Source organism: Schistocerca piceifrons, chromosome 6 (genome assembly GCF_021461385.2).
Source record: "Schistocerca piceifrons isolate TAMUIC-IGC-003096 chromosome 6, iqSchPice1.1, whole genome shotgun sequence".
NCBI classification, from domain to species: Eukaryota; Metazoa; Arthropoda; class Insecta; order Orthoptera; family Acrididae; genus Schistocerca; species Schistocerca piceifrons.
The window spans coordinates 146,251,309-146,278,494 of NC_060143.1; positions in this window are offsets into that span (position 1 = coordinate 146,251,309).

Here is a 27,186-nt window from a genome sequence, read left to right on the forward strand (position 1 = left end):
GTTTCCGCATGACAACCACAGCTGCACTGTTTTACATCTATCTACATCTATATTTATAGTCCGCAAGCCACACAACGGGGTGTGGCGGAGGGCACTTTACATGCCACTGTCATTACCTCGCTTTCCTGTTCCAGTCGCGTATGGTTCGTGGGAAGAACGACTGCAAGAAAGCCTCTGTGCGCGCTCGAATCTCTCTAATTTTACATTCGTGATCTCCTCGGGAGGTATAAGTAGGGGGAAGCAATATATTCTATACCTCATCCAGAAACGCACCCTCTCGAAACCTGGACAGCAAGTTACACCGCGATGCAGAGCGCCTCTCTTGCAAAGTCTGCCACTTGAGTTTGCTAAACATCTCCTTAACGCTATCACGCATACCAAATAACCCTGTGTCGAAACGCGCCGCTCTTCTCTGGATCTTCTCTGTCTCCTCTGACAACCTCTACCGTATCTTCCTGCGCCGTCGGCGTTGTTGTGGTTACCGTGAGACACCGTTATACCAAGAGGAAAGGCGCGTCGATCTTAGAGCACGATATATGAAGACCTTAAGCCATTGACAACACACAACGGTCACGGTAGCACCTGATTCCAGAATAGCTGCAGTAGTTAAGATCTACGAACTATCCCCTGTTGACCAGGTCCCCAAAACTTAACTCGTAACGAGATCCCTTCAAAGCAAATTGTCATAACGATCGTCTATAAAGGCTTCGTACAACGAGAATAAATGTTACGGTTTATGGAATAATAACAGATACGACCAAACTGTCTTGTCTCTTCTGCTTTATTTAACATAACTTCGTTCACAGTTTCATTTCGCATTCACCACTCATTCACCGAAACCCTTTGATGAACAGTTTTGGTTGCATAACACCAACAGTCAATGATAATGATACAGCTTTTCTCCTTTTTATAAATTGAAGCCCGCTCTCCGTGATATAATAAAAAAAACCGGTCTCAATTCCGCGTGCCTCGTGAGACGCGAATAGACTTATCCTGGAATTGACCGCCCTGTAGGTGTACTCAATTTAATGACCACACTTCACTGTCCGCTATTTCGCGTAACTGAATGTCCATTTGTTAGTCTGATTATACGCTGTAGCTATTTAAAATTCGTCCCTATATTTTTCGCAACGCACAATTAGCACTTCGTTACTGGTTTTTTTTTTCTTCTAAGAGTAAACGGAAAAAAATGACGCCGTATCATCGGCTTAGTCGATATAAAGCAAAACACCTTAATATGCCCAATTTTACCTCTTCTTATAGGATCGGCTACCTTAATCATTAATTTATTACATATTATTTCCAATAACGCTAAACAGGTATCGCCGTTATATTTTAATTGTATTCAAAAGCATGTTACTACTATTATGACCGACCAAATCATAACAAATCGCGCGGCGTGCGTTTTTAACGATAACTTTACGCTATTCAAGTTCCGTTACAGCTGTCTTGACTCGTAATGTTACAAACCCGACCTGGTACGGATCCCACACCGATGAGTAATACTCAAGTATATAGTCGAACGAGTGTTTTGTAAGCCACCTCCTTTGTTGATGGACTACATTTTCTAAGGACTCGCCCAATGAATCTCAACCTGGCACCCGCCTTACCAACAATTAATTTTATATGATCGTTCCACTTTAAATCGTTCTGTACGCATACTCCCAGATATTTTACAGAAGTAATTGCTTCCAGTGTTTGTTCCGCTATCATATAATCATACAATAAAGGATCCTTCTTTCTATGTATTCGCAATACATTACATTTGTCTATGTTAAGGGTCAGTTGCCACTCCCTGCACCGAGTGCCTATCCGCTGAAGATCTTCCTGCATTTCGCTGCAATTTTCTAATGCTGCAACTTTTCTGTATACTACAGCATACTACACCTATAGTACACCTAAATTATCCTAAGGACAAATACACACACCAATGCCCGAGGGAGGACTCAAGCCTCCAACGGGGCAGCAGCGTGAACTGTGGCAAGGCGACAATGACCGTGCGGCTTCCCGCGCAACCTGCATTAGGTTAGTTGTGAAACACGGAAGAAATATAAATACACAGCCTAAGTGGAAAATGCTGACAGAAGACGACTCTTGAGCCCAGACATTTTGTGGTGAAGTATTATCATCTAGTGAGTAGTGAGTACCAAGGAAATAAGACAAAGCTAAAAGCGGAAGAAAAATGTAAGGTGGAACAAATTTGAGAACAATATTACAGAAAGTGAATAGAAAGTAGCTGAAGGTAAAATGCGTGATACGATACTGCGAGAATAATCTGACAGGGCACTGAAAGACTTAAGTTGAAAAAATGCCCGTGGAGTACACTAAATTCCCTCAGATCACTGGAAGAGCCAGCCTTGATAACACGTTTGCGCCTGGCGTATAAGATACGACAGACGGACGAATAATTCTCAGACTACACGAACACTGTAATAACTCCGAGTCAGACAAGGTACGTACTGACCTAGTGTGAACACTAACGAACTGTCAGTTTAATAAATCATGTTTGCAAAATATTGGCACGAATTATTTGCAGAAGAATAGAAGAACCGGTAGAAGCCGACCTCAGGAAAGATTCTTTTGGTTTCTGGAGAATTGTTGTAACATGCGATGCAATACTGATCCTACAACTTGTCTCTAAAGATAGGTTAAATGAAGACAAACGTACATTTATCGCATTAATGGATTTTGAGACAGATTTTGACAATGTTGATTGGACTACACTCTTTGAAATTTGAAATAGTTACAAGATTTGAAGGACATGAATGGAAAGCAGCAACTGAGAAGGGAGTGAGACACGGTTGCGTCATTCATCCATGTTATTCGATCTGTACATTGAGAACCAGTAAAACAAACCCAGGAGAAATTTGGAAAGGGAAATAAAGTTCAGGGAGAACTTGGAGCTTTATCGATGACATTGTAATACAGTTAGTGATGGCATGGGTCTTGGAAGAGTAGTTTAACGGAATTGATAGTGTCTTGAAAAGAAATTATATGATGAATATCGACAAAAGTAAAACAAAGATGAATTAATTCAGACAGTGCTGAGGGAATTAGGTTAGAAAACGAATTACTGAAAGTAGCAGATGGGTTTTGCTAGTTGGACAACATAAGAACTGATGATGGCCGAAATAGAGACGATATAAAATACAGACACGCTATAGCAAGGAAAAGATTTCTGGAAAAGAGGATTTGTTAACATCTAATATAAATTAAAGTCTACTGATTGTCTGTTCCGTCAGCTTGTGATAGTATATTTTATACGTTACGAATGAAACCACCGGTGACACGTGTGTAATATTCTATAATATGTATTATTTTCTTTCACAAACAGGATTTCGGCTGGTACCCCATCATCAGGTAGAAAAATAAATATGTGTGATTGAGAAATTTTTGTAGAATGAAACTTTAAAATACTGCATGTGCAGAGTATTTCAGTTCGTTTCCGAAGTTGGTAGTTGTTAATGTCTGTTGTTAGGACTAAAACGAGAGGAATTATTTCAGTGAAAATGCGATGAAAGCGGCTCGCCACGAATTCCTCTCCTGTGGCAACCTCTTTATCTCAGAGTAGCACTTTACAACTTGCAACCTACGTACTTCCTTAATTACCTGCCGGATGTATTCCAATCTTGACAGTTTTTACCCTCTAGTACCATGGTATTTACTCCCTGTTATCTTGACACATGTCCTATCATCCTCTCCCTTCTTCCTGTCTGTGTTCTCCGTATATTCCTTTCCTCGTCAATTTTACCTCTTCATTTCTTACCTTATCAGTCCATCTAATTTTCAACATTCTACTGGAGCACCACATCTCATATGCTTCGATTGTCTTCTGTTCCGTTTTCCTACAGTCCATGTCACACTGGCATACAACGCTGTGCTCCAAAAGTATATTCTCAGAAATTTCTTCCTCAAATTAAGGCCTATGTTTGTTAATACAAGTAGACTTCTCTTGGCCAGGAATACCCTTTTTGATAGCTGTAGTCTGCTTTTGATGTCCTCCTTGCTCCGTCGTGTTGGGTTATTTTGCTGCCTAGGTAGCAGAATTCCTTAACTTCATCTACTTCGTGATCACCGATAGTGATCTTAAGATTCTCAGTGTTCTCCTTTGTGCTTCTTTTCATTACTTTCCTCTTTCTTCTGTGTACTGTCAATCCATATTCTGTACTCGTTGCACTGTTAATTCCATACAAGAGCACATGTAATTCATCTTCATTTTCGCTGTGGATAGCAAAGTCATCAGCGAAACTTATCTTTGATATCTTTTCACCCTTCATTTTAATCGCACTCTTGAACCTTCCTCTTCGATGTATAGACTCAACAGCGGGGGTGAAGGACTGCATCCTTGTCTAACACCCTTTCTCATCCGAGTATGTCGTTCTTACATATATCCCGTATTTGACCTGTTAAAGACAAGATTATTTTTTTCGGACACTCACTTGGAACATGTCACCAAAGTTGAAACATCCCCTTAGCAAAATTGTACATGACTGTGCTTAAACTGGCAAACAATATTTTTAGCGCAACGCAATCTGACTTTCAAAAATCCCTACAAAAGAATGGCCCTGACTAATATCAACCTATACCTTTCACAAATCACTTACCTCACAAAAATCTTCGTTACTCGAACTACTGCAATACAGCGAGCGCCACTACTGCCAGCTAAATAAATGATTCAAACTACTGAAGGCACTAACTACTGATAGGCATAGTTAGCAAATGAAAGATTTTAATAGAGAACAAAAAATGTATTTACCTTAATAGTCATAATAAATATAGCAGTTCATGACATCCATTCTTACAAATCTACTGTTTCTGATGGACACACCTCCAGATTATCCATTCTCAAAAATCCGCCATCTCACTTCCCCACATCCACCACTGCTGGCGGCTCACCTCCAACTGCGCAATGCTATGCGCTGTTCACATCCAGCTGCCCAACACTACAAAGGCAGACAACAATGCAAACTAGCCACAGACTGCACACAGCACAGCCAGTGATTTTCATACAGAGCGCTACGTGGCGTTACCAATATAAAAACCTAAACAGCCTACTTACAAAGTTCATTGTCCTATTTATTTTCTTCGCATAACGATTGCTGCAATTTGTTATATAACTGATTATTTAATGTGTCACCTATTTTATCTAATTTCAATAGTTTTTTATCTCATTTTCACAGAAATAATTCCTCTCGTTTTAGTCCTAAATCAATCATTAACAGTTATATTTGTATACGAACGTGCTTTGTAGATGCATTAGATTAAACCTTCGACCCTGCAACAATTTCACAGACACAAATATTTGTACGTGATGACGGCGTAACAGCCGAAAACCGGCTTGTAAAAGAAAACAACCCCAGTCGTCAAGCTAGCATGAGATTTTTCACTCTGCAGCGGAGCGTGCGCTGATATGAAACTTCCTGGCAGATTAAAAGTGTGTGCCTGACCGAGACTCGAACTCGGGACCTTTGCCTTCCGCGAGCAAGTGCTCTACCATCTGAGCTACCAAAAAACGACTCGCGCCACCTCCCCATAGCTGTACTTCTGCCAGTAAGTCGTCTCCTACTTTCCAAACTTTACAGAAGCTCTCCTGCGAACGTTGCAAAACTAGCAATCCTGAAAGAAAGTATATTAGGATAAGTAAGAGACGAGGTACCGGCAGAAGTAAAGCTGTGGGGATGGGGCGCGAGTCGTGCTTGGGTAGCTCAGATGGTAGAGCACTTGCCCGCGAAAGGCATAGGTCTCGAGTTCGAGTCTCGGTCCGGCACACACTTTTAATCTGCCACGAAGTTTCAACCCCAGTGTCGTTTGTGTTTAACTTCATAATTAATTTAATCTTTATGGAGACGTTTCTGGACGTAACTGTGTAGCAAATCGTTCCGAGCACTTTGGGACTTAACTTCACAGGTCATCAGTCCCCTAGAACTTAGAACTACTTAAACCTAACTAACCTAAGGACATCACACACATCCATGCCTGAGGCAGGATTCGAACCAGCGACCGTAGCGGTCACGCGGTTCCAGACTGTAGCGCCTAGAACCGCTCGGCCACTCCGGCCGGCAACTGTGTAGCCTTTTACGGAAGGTAAACATGGGTAATGATTTCAGGCAAGAAGAGAACCGAAGCTTTTGGAATGAGGTGCTACGGAATAATGCTAAAGGGTAAGTGAGCAGATCGAGTAAGTGATGTGGAGGTATTGAATCGAACTGCGAAAATGGGAAATTTATAGCGCCACTTGACTAAAATAGGGGTTTGGTTGATAAGACGCAGACTGAGACATCAAGGAATTGTCAATTTTGTGACGGAGAGAAACATAGGGAGTAAAGTGTGTAAAGGAGACTTATGCATGAATATAGGAATCAGGTTCAAATTGATGAAAACTGCAACAGTTATTAATATATGAAGAACTACAGTATCGACAAGCGTGAAGATGTGTATCAGACAAGTCCTCAGACTGTACACCACAATAACAACATATTCCATTACAGTTTTGGGACGCCTCCAAATGCTAACTGGGGCACGTATTTATAACACCCGCACCTTGTTTCCGCCCCCTCTATGTATTTCAGAATATTATACATTCTGGATCATCATTTCTTATAATTTCCGGAAGACTGCTAAACCTGATTACCAGTATCGTTCATTTTCATTTATTTTTGGAAGTCACGCTCGTGACACACGTCACCCCATTTTTAGGGCGACTTACCTACATTATGCTTTTTAAATATTTCTTCATTTTAATAAGTTATTCGTGTAGCAATTTTTTTAATTATTTCGACACATTGAAGAGTTACCATGGAACAAACATAGCCACTCCGTTAGCATCAGGCAGAGTTTTTTGAAACATAATCAAAGTTTTCTCAGCTTGGTGTGAGGCCCAACTTGAACACGTTTCATAACAAAAAGATTGTTAAGACCTAAAGATGACAGCAAAGTCAGTCGAAACCGATTGTTTTAAAAGAAGAAATATTTATACGATCTTGGCTTTAGAATATTTTTAGCAAGTCAAACATATCGCTCCTTCTGTCTTCTCAAAATGAGAAAATTTAATCTTTCTCAAAAACCTTTTAACCCAAATAAAGTGGCAGTTTAATTAACACTCATTTCTGAATTCTGTAATTTCTTTCACGACTTTTAAACAATATATTCTTCTGATCCGCTTCTTAAACCAGTTCGTTACTGTGACTATTTAAATCTTTTTCTTTTAATTGGACCAACATTTAAAGCACTGTTCTAATGCTTGTGCAGTTTTCTCTCTGTTGCTACTGTGTTATGTGCTTTCTTAATTAATTAAAAGTATCCACCCAGTATTTTTATTTTCTTCCTGCTGTTACTGTTTTCAGTTGCTTCTTTCACCATTTTCCATTGTATCTTTTTTATCTTCTGGAATAAATTTGCAGTAACACTCTGCAAAAGAATTTAAGGATCACTTTTTCGAAACCACGTCATTTTCCTCATTGCAACGCAGAAGTTTGAAATTTGGCTCAAATGCGCCTACAACGTCCTGTAACGACGCAAAAGCGTGGCACCATGCAACGCCACCATCGAGCTTGGCGACGCTTCAGGTAGCAAGGTGTCGACAAATGCGAAAAAAGGCCACAGTTCAGAGATTCCTGTGATGTGTCAATGGCGTCACAATTCTTTCCAACGCCACTTGGGCGCTTCACACGATTGCAAGGTCGTCACATTCCATTGTGTCCACATTTCGGGCGTTGCTGACGCCTCTGTGTTGGATATGAGAATCGTGACATTTTTTGAAATCTTATGGGCAGCCGAGTAAAATATTTCAAACACACCACCGCTCAGAATCGATATGAAAAGGCCCTAAGAAGTGACATAAATTGCATCAATGAAACCACACCTCCTTTAAGGACATCGTGGGGCTGCAACCCCATTTAATGGATTCTGACCGCTTCAGTGCGACTGTGGTTTTTGCACCGGTGTACAGCGTGAAACCACTATGGACCGTTCAAAACCACTAGAGGATATTTGAACGGAAGCAGCAAACGATGTTTCTGCTTTTCAGCCTTCCTGTCTCGCGTCCTCATGGCGTGGTCTGGGGACGAGGGTGGGGTGTTAGGGGAGGGGGTGGGAGGTTTACGCCGGCCGGAGTGGCCGAGTGGTTAAAGGCGCTACAGTCTGGAACCGCACGACCGCTAGGGTCGCAGGTTCGAATCCTGCCTCGGGCATTGGTGTGTGTGATGTCCTTGGGTTAGTTAGGTTTAAGTAGTTCTAAGTTCTAGGGGACTTATGACCACAGCAGTTGAGTCCCATAGTGCTCAGAGCCATTTGAACCATTTTTTTGGGAGGTTTGCGTTATTGTCCCTTGCGTAATCAGCTGAGCAACACCCTCGTTGACACCCACTCACCTTCATTTTAAATTTATACCTGCACACAGAGACAACTCTTGATTAGTTTCTTTCCGCCTGTAACATGTTTCATTGTACAACTAAGTAGCTTCGTGACGCACACAGTGGTTACGGTTACTACAACCCTCACCACAAGTTGGGAAGCGGGGCCAAATTTCTAGTAGTTTACTGTCGAGTTGAGATTTTCACACACAAATGTTTTATTCATATCTTACAGAAACTAGCAGTACGGCAATAAACAGCCTTTTAAACACGCCGCTAACGGCAATCAAGTAATTTATAGCAATACAACAATATTCGAACCTGCGACCGTAGCGGACGCTCGGTTTCAGACTGTAGCGCCCAGAACCGTACGGCCACTCTGGCCGGCCCTTTTTTTTTAAATGGAAGTAACAGTACGGCAATAAACAACCTTTCAAAACACGCCGCTAACGGCAATTAAGTCATTTATAACAACAATACCACAATTTAAAAAAGTTTATTTAAAAAAAACACAGAAGCTAGTAGTACTGCAATAAACAACCTTTCAAAACACGCCGCTACCGGCAATCAAGTAATTTACAGCAATGCAACAGTTTAAAAATTTCTTAAAAATAAACGCACAGAAGCTAGCAGTACGGCAATAACAGCCTTTCAAAACACGCCGCTAACGGCAATCAAGTAATTTATACCAATGCAACAGCTTAAAAAAATTTAAAGAACATTAGTAAACGGCTATTAAAGTAAATACAGACCTTTGTTAATAAAGTACGGTGAGGTAGTGAAGCTACCAACCCCGCCATTAAAAAAAAATCAAAGGTCTCAGCAGACACACTATTAATGGCAATAAAGGAATGGAGGAATTTAAAAAAGTTTTTAAACAAAAGTGTCCTGGAATATCATTAGAACATAACAGATATGAGGAACCCGTGTAAGGCGGCCTAAAATCACCCACTCACGGATGCTCATGCTAGACAGAATACTGACCAATTTAAATACGCACGTAAACACAATTGCCACTCTCAGGCTGGTCACTGCACCGACTTTTAGCCAGCGAAAACTTGTAATAAGGTGGCTTAACGTGCTGACAGAATTAAGAGCTAACCTCGTGCAAGGAAACATTACACCACACAGTCCTGAATGAGCGACCACATGATCAACCAACAAGAAGCATGAATTTGCTCATAACACACGACGGAATAGCGAAACAATTAAACTGCCAAAACTACACCTCCCATCGGGCAGTAACGAGAGGAGGAGAATAGATCACTGTCTTCAATTACACCGTTGCCAGGGACAGGAAACCCGATCGCCGGAGGCCACAAGGCAGAAGAGACACTGGTTACGCAAACTTCTTACTTAATGATTAAACCTTCCACTAACGTAACTTTCAGTTATCCTCGAACAGGCAGTACACGACCTCCGATGGCAAGGATCCACACATCCGACCGCGCATTCGTCGCCAGTGTACCCAACACGCCACGGTCACGCGACAACACGCTCTGTCACCGGAGTTCACGTCTTCTCTGCAGAGTTGACGGGTAGTGACCGCTCCTTCATGTTAGGTGTCTCCTTTTTAAACTCCAGTGTTGAAACGGAGTACTTAAAGAAGCTTGTTAACGTCCCACCAAGGTGAAATGAACAGCAACTACTCGTGGGGCGATTCTGTATACAACCAACCCGCGGGGAGCTCTTCCGTCAACTCGACCCGCTCGTTACACACAACCGACATACATGACGTGGCGACTCGGTACAACCGACCACGCCTGGTCCGCGCTGGCGAGCCCCACTGTCCTCCCGTGTCCATCAGACTCTCTGAGCGCACGCCCCTACTTCCGCGCCACCACACGAAGTTACCACTGGTCAAAGATCTCACTTCCTCCATAGCAGTTTCCCGGAAGCAAAACGCAGATATCGATAGCAGAGGGAAAAGAAAACCAAGCAGCCACGTAATGACAGACAACATATCAAACATGCCAAGGGGAAGAAAAGGAAAACCAGTGCAATTTAAACAAAAGGTGCAGCACGAGTCGATACACGGCTCACTTCGTTAAACAGTTACCCCTACCGCCTAGTTACGTGTTTATAAAAGACTGAATATACATTTAGAGCGGTTTCAAATTCTCAACCAATCGTCCATACCTTCATCGCATGCTGCAGCGTAGCTTCACCGTAAACTTTCAATCGTGGTTTCTTTTAACTTGCATATCTGATAATGGCATTTACTTGTTTCCCACAATAAGATTAGCTTTCGTCGGCTAAATTCTGACACGCCACAGGCAGCGGTTCTGAGAGAGGTCTTGCTCGGCGCAGTGGGTTCCCTGCGGCCCAGAGCGCACACAATGCGATCACAGGCGTTATTGTGCAGTCCCGTCCTGTCCCCAGCGCTCTGCAGAAGCTGTCAGCTCCACTCAGGGCGACACCCGCCACAGAATGCGACTCCACCGCCCGGCAGTGGTCGACGTATGAAGTATCGTGGCAGGCGCTGGAAGTCAAGCGAGCCTGGAACATGCAGTTATCTCCAAGCAAGCGCTAAGCGGGGTAACTGTTTCTCGCTGTGCTTGAAGCAGTCAGCTTTCGCTTTCTGTCTCTTTAGTCTCCGTACACGAATAATCTCTCACATACACATCAATCATATCGTATTCTTCACAGTTTACTCTTTCTCTAGAGCTACCTCCTGCGTTAGGAGAGTTTAAGTCACTACAGGGGTGGTTCTGGCCACGCTTTTGACAATGGAAGCGAGACTTAATAAATTTTAATACCATTTATAAGATTTTAGGTTCTACAAAAAGCGTTCGACAACGTAAAGTGCTGCATTTTTTGACGTGTTTATTACCTTTTGCTTAATTCACTTGATGTATTTTCATAGTTTCTCACTTCGTCAGTTACATTCAATATATCATGTGGCCTCCAAAGATTTGTACTGTGCTTCGTCTTTTTGTCTTGTTATTCTTCTGCTGCTATTTTTTTTTAAACATATTGGTGTCAGAGACAGTAGATGACCTGGAAGAGCAGCTGAACAGAATGGACAGCGTCTTGAATGGAGGGTATACGATGAACATGAACAACAGCAAAACAAAGATAATGGAATATACTCTAATTAAATCAGATGATGCCGAGGGATTAGATTAGCAAACGAGACACTAAAACTAATAGCTGAGTGTTGCTGTTTGGGCACCAAAATAATTCATGATGGCCGAAGCAGAGAGGATTTAAAAAATAGATTGTCAATGGCAAGAATAGAAATTTATGAACAACGAATAAGTCCTTTCTGCAAGTATTTGTATGGATCACATCCTGAGTGGAAGTGAAACATGGACAATAAACAGTTTAAACAAGAAGAGGATAGAAGCTTTTGAAATGTTGTGCTACAGAAGAATTCTGAGGATTAGATGCGTAGATCAAGTAACTATGAGGAGGTACTTAATAAAATCCAGAGAAAATAAATTCGTGGCCCAACCTGACTAGAAGAAGTGATCGGTTGATAGGACACATTCTGAGACATCAAGCAATCATCAGTTTTTTACTGGAGGGAAGTGTAGGGGTATACATCGTAGAGAGAGAACAAGAGATGAATGCAGTAGCAGATTCGTAAGGAGGTAGGTTGCAGTTGATATTCGGAAATGAAGAGGCTTGCACAGGATCGAGTAGCATGGAGAGCTACATCAAACCAGTCTTCCGACTACAGACCACAACAACATAGGTTTCAGGCAAAATTCACTTAAGCATATGCAATTATCTCACACAGCGCGATAAAAGAAAAGGGTATTCCTCTGACTTATAAAACCAAGCTGTATAAAGACTAGCGAAATATGTGTGATATGATTAAGCTCCAAAGTAACGTTAGTCTGACTGCACTATTACGATAAAATCCGCAAACTTTTAATATACCTTCAATTTTACTCTATAGTTCATAAACAACAAATTTTTGTCAATGTCTTCATCTACACCCGAAAATGTTTAAAATCCGATTTCGAAATCTCTGCCGAGCGAGGTAGCCTCGCGGTCTTGAGCGACTTGCCACGGTTCGCGCTGCTCCCACCGTCGGAGGTTCGAGTCCTCCCTCGGGCATGGATGTGTGTGTTGTCCTTAACGTAAATTAGTTTAAGTTAGATTAAGTAGTGTGTAAGCCTAGGGGCCGATAATCTCAGCAGTTTCGTCCCATTGGAACTTACCACAAATTTCCAAAAATTTCGAAATCTCTGCCGTATCATCATATAATCGATCTGAAACCTTCCAATGAATCAAAATCTCTTTCGCGCACATAACCTTCTTCCATGGTTCTTAAACAAGGTGATAGCAATGATTAAATGATTGTCTGTATAATATTCTTTTGAGACTGGTTCCCTGTCATTCTTTTGCCCCAGTCAACGTTCTTCTAGAATTTACCGATCGATTTCTTTCCTATCATGCACCGCCAGTCCTCCATCGCAAATTTTCGTTTTCCTTAACGGCCTGTATAAAATCTAGTGGGCTTGTGCTCTAAACTTATATTACTGCGGGGGAAGTTAGCTTTGTGTCCGTACTGGCAACAATAAATCGTTCACAACTCTGAAATCGTCTTACCGTAAGAAATATGTAGAGGAAGCAATATGTTGGCTCGGTCTTCTAGGAAAGTAGTCTGGTTCAAATGGCTCTGAGCACTATACGACTTAACTGCTGAGGTCATCAGTCGCTTAGAACTTAGAACTAATTAAACCTAACTAACCTAAGGACATCACACACATCCATGCCCGAGGCAGGATTCGAATCTGCGACCGTAGCGGTTGCTCGGTTCCAGACTGTAGCGCCTAGAACCGCACAGCCACTCCGGCCGGCCGAAAGTAGTCTTTTTGAAATTTTAACATTAGACCTCACCATGATGAACCACGTCTCTCTCGTACCGTCTTGCCCTGTGGTTGAGTGAGCATCCTTGGGAGACTTCACAATTACTAAATTAACCCGTATCAAAACGGTTACTCTTCTTTGGGTCTTAGAGTGAGGAGAAATACTCAAATATCGGTCAACGAGGTTGATGTAAGATACCTCCTTATTGGTAGATAGCGTCGTTCTTCTTCTCTCTCAGAGTCGAAAACTTTAAATTAGTCCATGCTTAGATCAGACAAGAATTGAGACCGAAGTCGACGGAGCCGTTTACAAAGAGCCATCTTGGCTTTTGTCTTATTGTGCTTAAGCAAAGTCAGATACAATTTTTCTTTATTATCGAAAGGATATTTCAACTTCTCTCTCCCCGAATACGAGTGCCTTGTCTCAGCCTTCGTGTCACTTTTGCCAAGAAAGGTAGTAACAGGACTGTTCAGCAGTTTTCTCAGATTTATGCACGTCATCACATTATTACAGTGACCAGGGTGGCAACGAATTCTAATTGGCGTACCGATGTTCGTAAGTTTCTCACAGCCAGGAAGACAGCTGCGTCATCAACAGCTTTGCACTTCTTGTTTGAGCTAGGAGGGCCAGTAAAACTGAAACGAGACATATGGGAAAGCAAGTAAGTAAACTGTTTATTATTTCAGCAGTAATTCAGTGATGATACTGTGAGATAAGGTTGTCAGTGCCTTCATGGAAAAATGTTTGCGGTTGCCTGCGGAACTGTGAGGGTACCCAGGTGTGCAGCTCTCGTGGGCGGGCCTACATGTTGCCAAGGTCATTTCAACTACGCTGCAGAAGTTTTGCTTGCAAGACCTTTTACATACTCCATACGGTCATCATCTCCATACGACTGGGTACAATCATGGTTCAATGGGCAGCTGCAAACATTGTTCCATGAAGGTATTGATCGTCTTGTCTCACAATGAGATGAACGCTTTAACAGTTATGGCGTTTACTTTTCAAATAATAATCAGTTTTTCCATCTGTCTCGTTTTCTTTTGAGTGTCCCTTATAAATGTGAGCGTTTTCGTCTAAATGAAAGAATTCAGTACCTTCCCTAGGTTATAAAAGTCATCTTCTAAACCATAAGGTCAAGAGAGTCCCCATTCGTAACTACAAAGAGTTAGGCTATACCAAGAAAATGTTCCTCATATTTTTCCCGTAGTAATAGTGAGAATCTACTGGCTTTTGTTTATATCCAACGAAATGAATTTTCCTTGCCGTTTTTTAGTTGGTGTCCCTTGTCCATTACGAATAATTCTCATTTTTAATATTATTTTTTCATCATCCCAACAAATTTCAATAAGAGAACAGTCGCTGTTACATATAGTTTTAAAATGCTCGTACGTCATATGAAATGGCAAAACCACCAAGCGCTTAACTCACCTTACAGTCCTCAACACATTAATGTTTCTATTTTCTGTCCGTTTACGAAGTAAATTATAATGCGGAAGATGCGTGATTTTCTTTTTCACGTTTCTTGGTGCTATTCATGGTGAGCTAACTATTTCAGTTAAAATATCCTTTACTGCTTTCGAAATATTACACACACACACACACACACACACACACCAAGGAAAAATCCATGGCAGTTCCAAGAACTGAGCCCTCGTCCTTCGCTTAGTAATCAGACAAGAACACCACTTACAGTCAGCTAGGGTGTGGGAAAAGTTGGACATATATGTGATATTTTTTTTATATAGACAGCTATATTTTCGACTAGGGAAAATTTATTGGTAATACGAATGCTACCTAATAGCAAGATACTACAAACGCATTTCGGCAATACACCCAACAAAGCTGCTCTATGGGGATACTGGTTCCACTGTAACTCACTACACAACTGATTATACGGCCACTGCATGTAAAAAGCATTAATCTTGAGAGAATCACAACTTTCCAGGTTATTCTCAACATGTCGCAAGAAGAACGGAAAAGCTCTACGTTTACATGCAAGTACGTTCTTCATTAAGTAGCCAAGGCGTCAGTAGTTGCTGTACAATAACTTCAAATCATTCTTCGAACGCATATTTATTTCCCAAATATGTTTTATTCGTTTAAAACACCGTCAATGGTCTGTAAACAAACATATCTGCAAATCTGGATTATTTCTAGATCCAAAAAGTTTGTTTCGTAAGTAACTGAAGCGAGATTTTTGCTTAGCGCATTTTCACCCGACTTTACATTCGTAAGTGTCCTCTCTACGCACAGTTTTCAGGTATTCTTACCTTCTGCACTCGTGCTTTAGCTTAGTTTCACTTTGACTTGCAGTTCTTAGTAAATAATGTACATGCACGTGGATTGTACTTTACTTAATCTTCTTTTCATCTGTGCTCTTTGGTATGTGCAATAAGTCGTTTTATGTATGTTCATATGTATTTATTTAATTCTGTGAGTGTGTGTTAATAATCTGAAAAGGGTAGGGAAGGTTAGGAGGCTAAAGATGAACACAATGCGATGAACAGAGATTGCAAAAACAGCAGAAACAGGGCAAAATAAAAACACGTTTGTAGTACGTGCAAAGAATAATTTAAAATACCTGAAGTAATTTTGGTTAGGAAATTCTTGGTGATCTATGGAATTGTTATATTTTGAATTTAGCTTATCAAGAAATTAACTTGTAAAACGAAAGATGTTGGGGTTCTGTTTTAAAAATTGCCGTAACAAGATTAGTAAAACAAAACCGCCATAACATTTAGACCGTTTCTCACTGTGAATCTTACTGCCGAAGGCGACGATTCTAGGAGAAATGTCATTTTCATAATGGAGGATAATAGTAGCAGGGGTTTATCAAGAAAGAAATTGAGTTGGTATCTATTTCTTTTGGAGGAGAAGTACAACTGAAAAAGAGGCAAGTAACGATGGCAATGGATGGGTAGGAATGCAGAAGTGTGTGTGATAAAACTAGGTGAAAGTTCAAAGGAAAAATGTGTCTTGGAAAGTGGAATAACGAAAACGATTGTACTCCCATTCCTATGTTAGAACTGAGTAATTGCAAGTGTTATGCTTTGAAGAAGAGTTTCTGCAACTACTATGCAACTACTAAGAAGTAAAATGTCATGTTATGCAGACTAAAATTAGCAAATGAAAACCAATACGCCGGCAGCTGAAAATCAACACTCTACCGCACTCTATCCAGTGCATGAACTACGCGTCGCCGTTATTACGTCAGACATGAAGATATTCGTCGTACGTATGCTTACACTGTTGGCACTGTTGAACAGCACCGAAGTTTTATACAGAAATTTTGGTATTGCTAGTATTCGAGATATGCATCGTACTGTGAAGAAAGAGTATGCTGCATACCACATATGAGCACTGATTATGGTGTTTAAAAAGAAGTGTCACATATGCCTACAGGAGGTAGTATTGATCAAAAATAGAAGAAAAGTTCCTATAACGATTTGTCCGGAATCGAATACCTGTTAAGATAAGGGTCAATCTGTCCTCTCATTCCCATCTGTCTTTTACGTAGAAGTTGACACTGTAGGCCCTGCTGTGTACTTTTATCAAGCCTCTGGGCTAGAGTTCGAAAGCTACTGTACGCTGCCGCAGCCTATCGTAAGAATGCATAGACTAAGATAGTTTTCCTAGCAGCTGGGATCAGTTAAGACCATAAACTCGTTACATGTACGTTAGGGGTGTGACATTTTTGTAGGGCGTTACCTCATTTTGATCGTTTTGTTCGCTTGTGCGGTCAGTGTCTTACTAGATTCCCCTAGATACCAGAAGCAGCGAGGCGTCCAGAGACTGAGCGATAATATATAAAGGGCCGCGTGACCTACTGAACATTTTTGTGCTACGTAGTTATCCACCGGTCTGTGGGTTAAAAATAAAAAGTATCTGTAGCAAAATTGCAACTGTCAATGTTTATTAGAAAATCATTGATTTTTATCGTGAAACAGCAGGCCCTGTAGTAAAAATGAAAAAACAAAGCAGATTTATCAAACAGCGCTATAAAACTCCATTTCCTTAGAAAAAGGTAATTTAAATAAACTTATTAAGCATCACTTCAGTACTTCGCCGAGATTATATCAATCATACTTTCGCACTTATCAATAATGTTAGGAAACTTTCCTTTGAACACGATGAAGAATATTTTATTGAATACAAAATAACAACAGTAATTACATAGATTTTTTATGCTTGTGCATGTAATCTGTACTTGCACCAAAATTAATTGTTTCAGTTAGACAAGAGCACAGAAGCTACGTGATCAACTAATATTTATGATTTATAAAATGCTATTTATATTTGTAACGATACCAAATACACAGTAGACTAACGCTGAGTGATGTGCGGTTCTGTGTGCGAAACAGACGAACAACAAAGAAAGAGAAGTCATCGGCTGCGAGTTTCTCTCACACAAAATTAAAATTGAAACAACTGAGCCCTCGTCACAATTTTTTAGTCTTATTAACCAGGTTTCAGCTCTTCTAAGAGTGCCTTCATCAGAATTTAGACATTTAAAGTGGTCTATGACATAATTACGAATTTGTGGGAAGAAAAAACTTTTTTATATAAAAAACATGTCCGAAAGAACAGAGACCATCGGTAACCATGCAGCTCGTTAGAATGAAATTGCAATGAAATGAATACACCTAGCTGATATAAGTCAACGGGGTCAGGTGAAAATGTCTGCCCCGACCGGGACTCGAACCCGGGATTCCTGCTTACATGGCAGACGCTCTAGCCATCTGAACCACCGAGGACACAGAGGATAGTGCGACTTCAGGGACTTACCTCTGGCACGCCTCCCGTGAGACCCACATTCCCAACTTATTGTCCCGCACTACATATTCATAGTGACCCTGCCCATTATATTATAAGAGTTCGGGCACTGTTTGTGTCTCTAAGGCCTGCTCATACCTGTGCAGCCACAGTTTGCAACGGACAGAGGCGCCCGCTTTAACAAGCCTGGCAGGTGAACATGACATTGCAGCGAGAGCGCCATCTAGTAGCCGCAGGTACGACTTGGCTACTTAACATTAAATGTAGACAGGTAAAATTATAATGAATTTTGTTCAGTACATAATGTAAAAGGCAATATTTTGTTTAATAGTGACAGATAAAGTAGTACTTTGACTACATCAGATCTTAGAAGTACAGTTTGAAACATAAATGTCTAAATTCTGATGAAGGCACTCTTAGAAATGTTCAAACCTGGTTAATAAGACTCATTTGTTTCAACTTTAATTTGTACACGGTCACTGGACCAAGCAGCCATGTTCAAAACTTTCTCTCACACACATTCATTTATGTTTGTTTCCCTACCAATGCTATGAACACTACTCTTAATCGTACCATTTACGACACCACTTATGTACTGTTTCAAAACTACCGAACCGTAGTTTTTGTAGAGCGCTGCTCTATTCCTCACGTATCCTTCAGCCCCTCTTCGCAGTGAACCAAGCACTCTGTCAAATACAGCTGGCTCCACTGGATTGCGTCACATGTATTGGTTACATGCTCCTGTAAGTTCTGCACATTGTCGATGGGTGGACATACAGCTATACCATAGCCAGAAATACAACGTATTCTGGTCTAGTGAACGGATCTCCTCGACCAAACCACCACCCAAGAAACACTGTAATGATGAACGGTCGCACGATTCGTAGAAAATGTGGTCTTGCATAAACCACAGTCTGGGCAGTGTCTTTCTGCGAGAGTAACGTTCTCCAACAGCGTTGACAATTCCTCGCGCTGACATGGGTGATAAACTGTACCATTTGAGCTGTTTGGTAAAGCGTGTAAACCAATGACTATGTCACTGACTTTTCCTGCCCATACTGAAGCGACCCTGCATCTGCCCACACGTACGTATCGAAGTAATATACTATGTCGTCTCCTGTGAATCCTGACTCATCAGTAAATAGAACTGAGGCTGTGAACTATAGATCATCAACGGCCCATACTCTAAAGTGACAAAAGTCATGGGATATCTAATATCGTGTCCGACCCTCTTTTTCCCAGCATAGTGCAGCAACTCGGAGTGGCACGAGCTCAACAAGTCCCCTGCAGAAATATTGAACTATACTGCCTCTATAGCCATCCATAATTCCGCAAGTGTCGCCCGTGCACGATTTTGTACACGAACTGACCTCTCGATTAGGTCCCATGAATGTTCGATGGGATTCATGCCGGGCGATCTGGGTGGGCAAACTATTCACTCGAATTGTCCAGAAAGTTCTCCAAACAAATCGCGAACAATGGTGACCTTGTGACATGGAGAATCCTCATCCACAAAAATTCCGCCGTTGTTTGAGAACATGACGTCCATGTATGGCTGCAAATGGTCTCCAAGTAGCCAAGCATCCAGAGGACCCAATCCATTCCGTGTAAACAAAGCCTACATCATTATGGGCAACTACCAGCTTGCACAGTGTCTTGTTGACAACTTGAATCCTTGACTTCGAGGGGTCTGCGCTACACTCAAACCCTACCATCAGCTCTTACCAACTGGAATCGGGATTCATCTGACGAGGGCACGGTTTCCAGTCGTCGGTCGTCTGCTGCCATAGCCCATTAACGCCCAACATCACCGCACTGTTCTAATGGATAAGTTCGACGTACGTCCCACGTTGCCTTACGCAGTTATTTCACGCAGTGTTGCTTGTCTGTTAGCACTGACAACTCTACGCACATGCCACTGTTTTCAGTCGTTAAGCGAAAACCGTCGCCCACTGCATTGTACATGGCAAGAAGTAATGCATGAAATATGGTATTCGCGACACACTCTTGACACTATGGATCGCGGAATATTGAATTCCCTAACGATTCCCAAAACAGAATCTACCATGTGTCTAAATCAAAATACCATTCGCTTACAAAGTCTGTTAATTCCCACTGTGCAGCCATTTTCACATGAACCACCTGAGTACAAACTATAGTTTCGCCAATTCAGTCCCCTCTCATAACTGCCATCTGCATATATGCGTACCACTATCCCATGACTTTTCGCACCGCAGTGTATCACAACAGGAACTTGGTTCCAGACATTATACGAACTTTTCCTCTAGTTTTCTACTGCGCGGTCCGGGACGCCTTGCCATGGTTCGCGCGGCTCCCCCCATCGGAGGTTCGAGTCCTCCCTCGGGCGTGGGTGTGTGTGTTGTCCTAAGCGTAAGTTACATTAAGTAGTGTGTAAGCCTAGGGACTGATGACTTCAGCAGTTTGGACCCATAGGAGCTTACCACAAACTTCCAAATTTCTTCTAGTTTCTACCAATATTACACCCTGTAGGAATATGGGACACCGTTTCTACACCCTGTTTATGACGTGAGATGTTCACATGCATTGTGTTCTTCATGATTCATGTCACTAGCAAAAATACGTGTCTTATTCATGTTTTAATAAATATTATCGAAGGTACCCCTAGACGATCTTTATTGATCGTGGACTGTATACTCATTCTAGGGTTGGTGAACGTCTTGTTCCAGAATGTACTTCGTCGAACCGCGCGTAACGTTCTAGCCGGATCGACCAGAGACCGCACTCGCCTGGTCGTAAAACGGAATTGAAACGATGCCGCGTGCGCGAATGTAAAACCCAAAAGGGAAGGTAACGCCAAAGTGCAGTCGAACAGAGAGAACTGCCCCGCGAAGAAAGGATTCGTGAATAACCGTACATCGTGCCGCGACTAATTATTCATGTGCGACCGGTCTGCGGCATCCTTTCGGGCGCTTACACGTCCTACCCCACGTGAATATTTTACCAGGGCACTCTGAGCACGTGCAGCTCTTTCGCGACCATCACGAATTCAACTGCATCGCTTTCTCCGAGTATTCAGTGCGCATCAGATTTCTTATTCCTGTTTCTCTATCCACTACTCCATTCACTAATTACAATAAATACATTTTATTTGGTGCACTTGATTCTCCACAGTACGTATATATTTCAAGAAAGTCCTATTTACGAATACAAACAGTTTCTGATTAAATGAACTTCTATGCAACAAGAGTTTCGATCAACCGGTCATCATCAGTTGTCTTATTGTTTTAATATTAGCCTGTATGGTACTGTTCTCCTTTTGGAGTCAATAAATAAAATAAAAAGCCATGTTGCGTCATTGTAACTGCAGTCGATAGTAAAACGCCTGAAAACAGTCAACAGTAATAAGCATCAATATATCATGTCCATAATTGTCACTTCAATTGCATATAATTATAACAGAATAAAACGAACTTTTCTTGTCATTTGCGTTTCGTATTTACTTAGAACAGCTCTAAACCAAGAAAACAAGAACATAGAGCAAAATCTGCGAAGTTTGCCTCTGATGATGCCTTTCAAATAACGAAGCAAAACACATACGGCACGAAAAAATTGTTATATACAGTTGTAATTAGGCGAACCTAAAATGACAATTATCAACATGAATCAACGGTGCTGAGGACAGCAGGTTAATAAAAGCTAAAGATGCAGTAATATAGTTGAATAATTTTAGTACTCTGTCTCTAGTATGATCCAATCCGTAATACACAACACACAGGAAGGTGATCCTGAATATAGATGGTGTACTAAGACTATAGAACCACAAGTGGTGTAGGGGTAGTGTCTTTGATTAGTAATCAAAACGTCTTGGTGCTGCATTCGGTTCCAGCCACCGCTAAACTTCTCAATAAAAACTATCAGCAATAAAGGCAGAAGACATCCTCCGTCAGCCAACAGCGTCGTCAGAGAACGAACGAGTGCGCAGAGTTTCAGGGTAACCCATGTGGAGGGAACCTGCTCCCACAAGGCGGAACAATCAATAATGATCAACGCCATGAGGATGCAAAAGGCAGTGGAAATCATTCATCAAAGACACAGGACAAGTGACTGGTAACTGAAAAAAGATTCCGGATTATTCCCTCAGTCGGATCTCCGGGAAGAGGCCGCCAAGTGTGACGTAACCGTGACTGACAGACTGAATAACCAATGAATGTGTAACATTTTAAGAGACGGAGTTTGGAATATCATAAGTTTGAATGTGGTTGAAACGCCAGAAACTTTGAAAAGAAAAATGCAAAGACTCGATCCAAATATAGTGGGGGTTACTGACGTGAAATTGAAAGAAAGTAAAGATCTGTGGCCAGATGGATATAGAGCGATATTAATTTCGGTAGAAAATAGTATAAGAGGAGTAGGATCCGTTGTGAAAAAGAAAATAGGGTGGCAGGGTAGTAAATCAGAATCAACAGCAAACCAACACCAACGACAGTAGCTCAAGTACACATGGAGATTTCTCAAGCAGAAGATAGAGAAAGTATATCAGGATACTGAGCGGACAATTCAATATGTACAGGGAAATGATAATCTAATAATCATGATGGATTGTAGCGCTATAGTTCAAATGGCTCAAAGCTCTATGGGACTTAACACCTGAGGTCATCAGTCCCCTAGACTTAGAACCACTTAAACCTAAGGGCATCACTCACATCCATTCCATGGCAGGATTCGAACCTGCGACCGTATCAGCAGCGCGGTTCCAGACTGAAGGGTCTAGAACCGCTCGGCCACAGCGGCCGGCTTGCTTTATTGTCATCCAAGACAGATGACTGAAAGCCTAAAATTATCCAATTGTATTACTGCATTTGTTGGCTGTATCATGTATTTTACTACTGGTGGTAGTTTCAGTGACGCAGAAAGTTACAATCCAAGACAAAGAAAAAAACGACGTGCCACGAAGGAATTAACGGAATGGGACGGAAATCGACAGATATGATTTACGTGTACAGACAAATGATTACAAAAAAAAATGGCTCTGAGCACTATGGGACTTAACATCTATGGTCATCAGTCCCCTAGAACTTACAACTACTTAAACCTAACTAACCTAAGGACAGCACACAACACCCAGCCATCACGAGGCAGAGAAAATCCCTGACCCCGCCGGGAATCGAACCGGGGAACCCGGGCGTGGGAAGCGAGAACGGTACCGCACGACCACGAGATGCGGGCACAAATGATTACAATTACAGACAAAAACTGGGCGAATAGTTCAGCAGAACCAGCTTCACAAATTGATACACCTGTGTCTCTCAAGCAAGTAGTTATTCAGCTTGGCACTGACTGATAGAGCTGTTGCATTTCCTCCAGAGGAATACCGTGCTAAATTCTATTTAATTGGTGCTTTTTATTGTCAGAATCCCGGGACGATTGGCTGGCGTTGCCCACAATGTTCCAAACGTTCTTAGCTGGGAAGAGATCAGGCGACCTTGTTGGCCAAGGAAGGACTTGGCAAGCACAAATACAAGCAGTAGAAAGTCTCGCCGTGTTAGGCGGGCATTATCTTGCTGAAATGCAAGCGCAGGATGGCTTGTCACAGAGGGCAACAAAACGGGACGAAAAATATCTTCGATGTATTGCTGTGCTGTAAGGGTGCCACGGATAGCAACTAAAGGAGTCCTGCTATGAAATGAAATTGCACACAAGACCATCAGTCCTGGCTGTCGGGCCGTACAGTGAGCGACCGTCAGTATGGTATTCCATCGCTATCCGGGTCGTCTCGAAGGACGTCTTCAGCGTGGAATCTTACTGACTGGTGAAGAACTGTCTTCAGTGATAAGTCCTGCTTCTAACTGGTTCCCAATGACTAGCTACTGAGAGTACATGTTCAGTGGAAAGCGGAATCTCTGAAACACATATCTGTACAACCAAGGTGATTTCACTTCAGTTAACACTGATTAACAACTTCTGAAAGCAACAAGCAAAAGCATCCTATCGCACAAAATTCTAGACTTGAACAAAATGCACTGAACAACCAATCAACCAGAAGTTCGAAATTTCTGACCTCATACAACACGAAACGTGAAGCTTTCAGGTGCTACGATTAAGAAACCACGTTGACAACAGAATTGTTACACACGTAACAGACATTCATAACAAAATATTTTCATACATAACAGACATTTCTGCGTACCCAGTTAGTACTAAAATTCACTATACATTAGCAGAAGGTATAGGGCACTCTCTAAGCTATACCCAAGCTACTTAACCTAGAACGCTCGCTGCTCGTCACCTAAAGCTATGCCAGTGGGCGTATGTCACAAGATTGTACTCTTATGGTAATCGACACTAGTCGTACCTTAATGCAGGTTTTCAGCTCACAGCGGGAACGTAACTCCTTTACAACTAAACAGGCACGAGCTTAATAAAAACTAACATATCTCAAACATACGGCGTTACCCTACGAGGTAATCAATGCTGTAGCCATACTATTAAAGGATTTACAACCATTCTTGCTGTTTAACTTCACTGTGAGAGCTCAGGATAGCCACTGAGGACAGCGAACAACCTCAACAGCGAAGACACTTCTGTTCTCCCCTAGGTGCTACACAGGAGAACATCTCAGAATACGGGTCCGTGCGTACAATAAATAAAACTCACAGGAGTCCAAAGGGCTCACCTAATACAAGCAGCATGGACGTCGATCCTTTGAACCAACTCATACACCTTTACAAAATACAAGTTAAACTGAGCAATACAAGGAAAAAACATAAGTGAATATACATCCGTAATTCCACGCGCAATTAATACCAAATACCACTAACGTACTGAAGGAAAATAGAGCACAAAACGACAACTTCACTAAATGGACACGCGTTCGCTGAATAAACAGTCGACAAGATTAAAACAATTTAATGCAACACAGACAACCAAATTCATTCTCTATCGTACACAGCTCTCGCCAAGCACATTTACGCGTGGTGCCAAACCACGTAATAGCTGAGTGAACAATTCAACACACTTATGGGAGCATCCTGCATAGTATCTAACTCTGAGTAATTCGTGTGGCAAGTTAAGCATATGCAACGAAACCTGCACAATCTCTGCTACAGAAAACCGATACGGGATTTCAAATTGCAGCTGACTGGACCAAGCGTTGGCAAATAAGCTATCGAAGGCTAAAGCTCCAGGCGTCTGCAAGCACAACGAGTGTAAATGTCCCCTTAGGAACCGCACCTCACTGTGGACACCTCGCAAAAACCATCTAAAACCGATTTCGCTAAAAGTGATGCCTAAACATTGTCGGAACACACGTCAAATCGACAAATGTTAATGACTAATCATGCACGCGGGTCGCGTAAGAAACAAACTCATCACTTGTCCCTAAACAAAACCCAAAGGTCATTGGAGATCACGAAAGAGTCAGCCCGCCCCGGTAGCTGAGTGGTCAGCGTGACAGACTGTCAATCCTAAGGGCCCGGGTTCGATTCCCGGCTGGGTTGGAGATTTTCTCCGCTCAGGGACTGGGTGTTGTGTTGTCCTAATCATCATCATTTCATCCCCATCGACGCGCAGGTCGCCGAAGTGGCGTCAAATCGAAAGACCTGCACCAGGCGAACGTTCTACCCGACGGGAGGCCCTAGCCACACGACATTTCCATTTCCACGAAAGAGTCAAAACCCGTTTCCGAACGCGTGATACATTATTAACTACGAGTACGATCACAAACACACACAATACTCACTGACAAACCATACAGGTGTCAGCATGCCAGTATTAACAGCAGCGAATAAGTTACTACCAGTGGCAGAATGTTATACACTACAGGATGCTCAATCAGTTCGCCAGTTACTAAAAATGCTAGAAAAACTGGTGAAACTCATCCAAGCACTCTGTTACGCGCGAGAGCATTAAATAGAATGCGACTGCCCGTGACAGCGCGACCGAATCTGTCGCTACAACTTCACCATATCGCATACCGACAAGAAAAGTGAAACGTGTCAAAAAACGCCTATTTTAAGTTTATGTAATTCCAAAATATGTACTCAGTGCCTCAACGTGCACGAAAAACGTCGCATCTCTGTTTCACAATTTGTTCACATCTGGCCAGCTGTGTCAGTTTTGTTGTACGCCACTTCATGATTCGACGCGGCAAAAGCGCTGTAACTTCATCGTTGCAATTGGCAGGTGTGCATGCGTCATACTAGCAGCGTAGCATATTCTGAGTTGTGGCACTTGACATGTATGAGGTAAGTTGAATGTAATTTTTAATTTTGCCTCATGGAGATTTGAATATCGTATTATTGTAACCAAAAATATATTTATTATTTGGGGTAGAAAAATGGCAAAAGTATTGCGTGAGGGACCATAACAAAAACAAAACAAAAATATTTTATAAAAGCCAGAAAATTGACACACCTGAAAGAAGTACACTACTGTCCATTAAAATTGCTACAACACGAAGATGACGTGCTACAGACGCGAAATTTAACCGACAGGAAGAAGATGCTGTGGTATGCAAATGATTAGCTTTTCAGAGCGTTCACACAAGGTTGGCGCCGGTGGCGACACCTACAACGTGCTGACATGAGAAAAGTTTCCAACCGATTTCTCATACACAAACAGTAGTTGACCGGCGTTGCCTGGTGAAACGTTGATCGTGTAAGGAGGAGAAATGCGTACCATCACGTTTCCATAAAGGTCGGATTGTAGCCTATCGCGATTGCGGTTTATCGTATCGCGACATTGCTGCTCGCGTTGGTCGAGATCCAATTACTGTTAGCAGAATATGGAATAGGTGGGTTCAGGAGAGTAATACGGAACGCCAAGATGGATCCCAATGGCCTCGTATCACTAGCAGTCGAGATGATGGGCATCTCATCCGCATGGCTGTAACGGTTCGTGCAGCCACGTCTCGATCCCTGAGTCAACAGATGGGGCGTTTGCAAGACAACAACCATCTGCACGAACAGTTCGACGACGTTTGCAGCAGCATGGACTATCAGCTCGGAGACGATGGCTGCGGTTACCCTTGGCGCTGCATCACAGACAGGAGAGCCTGCGATGGTGTACTCAACGACGAACCTGGGTGCACGAATGGCAAAACGTCATTTTTTCGGATGAATTCAGGTTCTGTTTACAGCATCATGATGGTCGCATCTATGTTTGGCGACATCGCGGTGAACGCACATTGGAAGCGTGTATTCGTCATCGCCATACTGGCGTTTCACCCGACGTGATGGTATGGGGTCACGTCTCGGTC